Raw genomic sequence first — 2,598 nt, forward strand, 5'->3', positions numbered from 1 at the left:
TTATTATTACAGGAGCTGGAAATGCAGTTACACTTCAGCTTGCCAAAAGTGCAGTGGTAGACATGGAAGCATAGGATTCTTAACACTGGCTATCTTAAAACATGCATGTTTTGTATCATTTCACTTGTTATTTTATAAGAACAGGACACAGGTATATGATGCAGGAAAAATTAGTGTAATGGAACACTACATTAGAAACTGGAGTAGTGTCAATTTGTGTGCCAACAAGAAATGGAAAAAGTAAAGAATGACAGACTACAGGCATGCTATTCTTCATTCCTTGACGGTCTGGCTTGCTTCCTTTACACATGTATACAACTGATATTTTTGTTTAAGTGGTATCCAGAACCACCAGCTTCTAAGACAGGTTTTGATAACTTCCAATAGCGATCCATTAATTACACCTTTTTCCCTGAAAAGTATAGACCATAGAAGTGGTATGGGAAGATCTTAACATCCAGATCTTAGAATTAAGTGGCCTTAGATGCTACCTTAGACTGTAAAATGATCTTTCTTCCCCTCCACTCCAAATTCAAGGTGTGCCCCCACACTGGATTGCAACCTCAGTGAAACAGAAATTCTGTAATAGTGTCAACTTCCTACTTTTAAGATTAGAGAAAATGACTATATTAAACAGAAATCTAGCACTTAACAGAACTTGTTCTGAAAAATAGGGACATATATATATATATATATATACATACATATATACACACACACACACACACACAGTTGTCAAACTGAATTATATGGTGAACGTAATATATTGCCAGGGCTCTGATAAGTTTCTAGTTATAGCTGTCTCCCATAGCAAGGCTCTGCTTGATTTAGAACCATACCACTTTTTTTTTTTTGGGCGAGGGGGGCTGGTAGCAGAAAGCACCAATGTTGACTGTAAAAGAGCATTGCAAAATTGTGACATGTGCCTACCCAAGCACAAAATCTACAGCTCACCCTCCCCCCAGGTTACTGTTAATGATGAATCATCCAGAGTGATCAATTTTTCAAGGCTGTATTAGAGACCCTGCCTCTTCCCACACCAAAAGGAAAAAGAACCCACCAGAGCAAAATTGGGTGGAGTGAGGAAAGCCAAGAAATTTGACTAGTCTGGAGGAGAGCATCATTCCCACTTGGTGCAGTGAATTTAGCTGGGTGAGGCAGGTGTATATTCTACATCCCTGTGCAAACATTCGATTGGGGCCAATTTTTTCTACTTGTTTCCATTATATGGCTGCCTATGAAGAGGCTGTACTTGGACAATTAGAACTGGGATCATGAAAGGGAAAGTTTGAAAACACATTAGAAATGAATTTAAGTGAATTACAATTTTTGCACTTAAGCTGGAGCAATAAAGCAAGTTTAACTTTCACTGTTGCAGTACAAGGGTTAAATAAGAGGCTTTCCATTGGATTATGAAAACACTTGAGGATTAACTGTAAAAATGTTTTTTATACACAAAACCTGATTTGTGTTAAGTTGTGCCAAATTTAAAGTTGAATATTCCTTTAAAAAATTAAACTGTTTGTTACTGAGGTCCAAGGACCTGCTGATGTAAATGCCAGTTCAAAAATATCTTAAAAGTATCTAGAAGGATCAATATAAAATGTTCTGCACAATAACTAAATACAAACTGATCAATATCCTCTTTGGTTAAATTTGAAGACCGTTCTGTAAGCAACATATGAATTAAGAAGTTTAACCATTTAAGTCACTTAGAATTGCCCTACTTTAAAAAGGCTATAATTCTAATGTGCTTATTACTACAGAATGTCAGTACTATTGGTATATAAGCTTTGTCACAAACCAACATCGTTGTCCTCACTTTTGAGTATGTAAAACTCCCAAACTGGCATGTTGTAAGCACTACATTATAGCCCACAGAAACCTGTATAGATTGGTTATAAAACTCATATCCGGAAAGAAAGAATGGAAACAGGCCCCTAACTATACTAGGATGAACAGATACCACCATTAAGTTACACTTTTAAAAGAATCTGCAGGTTTGCATACCCTAAAGAAAGTAGTCAAGACTTACTGCCTTCAGATTTGCCTTGTTCCATTCTGAGCTTACTGATGGACTATTCAAGAAGCTAACAAAAACTACAAAATGTCCAATTAGTTGCATTTATTTTTATTTATTAGGTTTATTATGACTTGAAGCGTTTATTACTCCAGATGGATAAACCACATTTCAGAGTAAAAGTATAAATGCAGGACTTCAGTTGCAGCCAAAAAAACCCAGTTTTTGCATTATTTTATTATAATCCTAAATTTAACATTTAATTTTATTTTAGTAAAATGCAAGCCAAGCTCAGTAGCCTCAGTGCAGGATGTCCTGTATGTAATTTGCTCCACACATATTCATGTTAAGTTTTGTTTACATGGAGATGAGACAGGTCAATTGTATGAGTTAAGTAGAGTCAGAGGAAAGCAAAATATAAAGCATCCATTTCCCCCAAACAAAAGAGGTCTGAATTCAATGTTTACTGTACAAAAGAGATAAACTTGCTTCTTGCTCAGATAGAGTGCCTGAAAGCAATATTCCACAATTTGAGTTTCCTACACTGGCACAAGAAATAAAGTCTTCAAAACCATGGG

This window comes from Terrapene carolina, unplaced genomic scaffold (genome assembly GCF_002925995.2).
Source record: "Terrapene carolina triunguis isolate 2854851 unplaced genomic scaffold, T_m_triunguis-2.0 Scaffold93, whole genome shotgun sequence".
NCBI classification, from domain to species: Eukaryota; Metazoa; Chordata; order Testudines; family Emydidae; genus Terrapene; species Terrapene triunguis.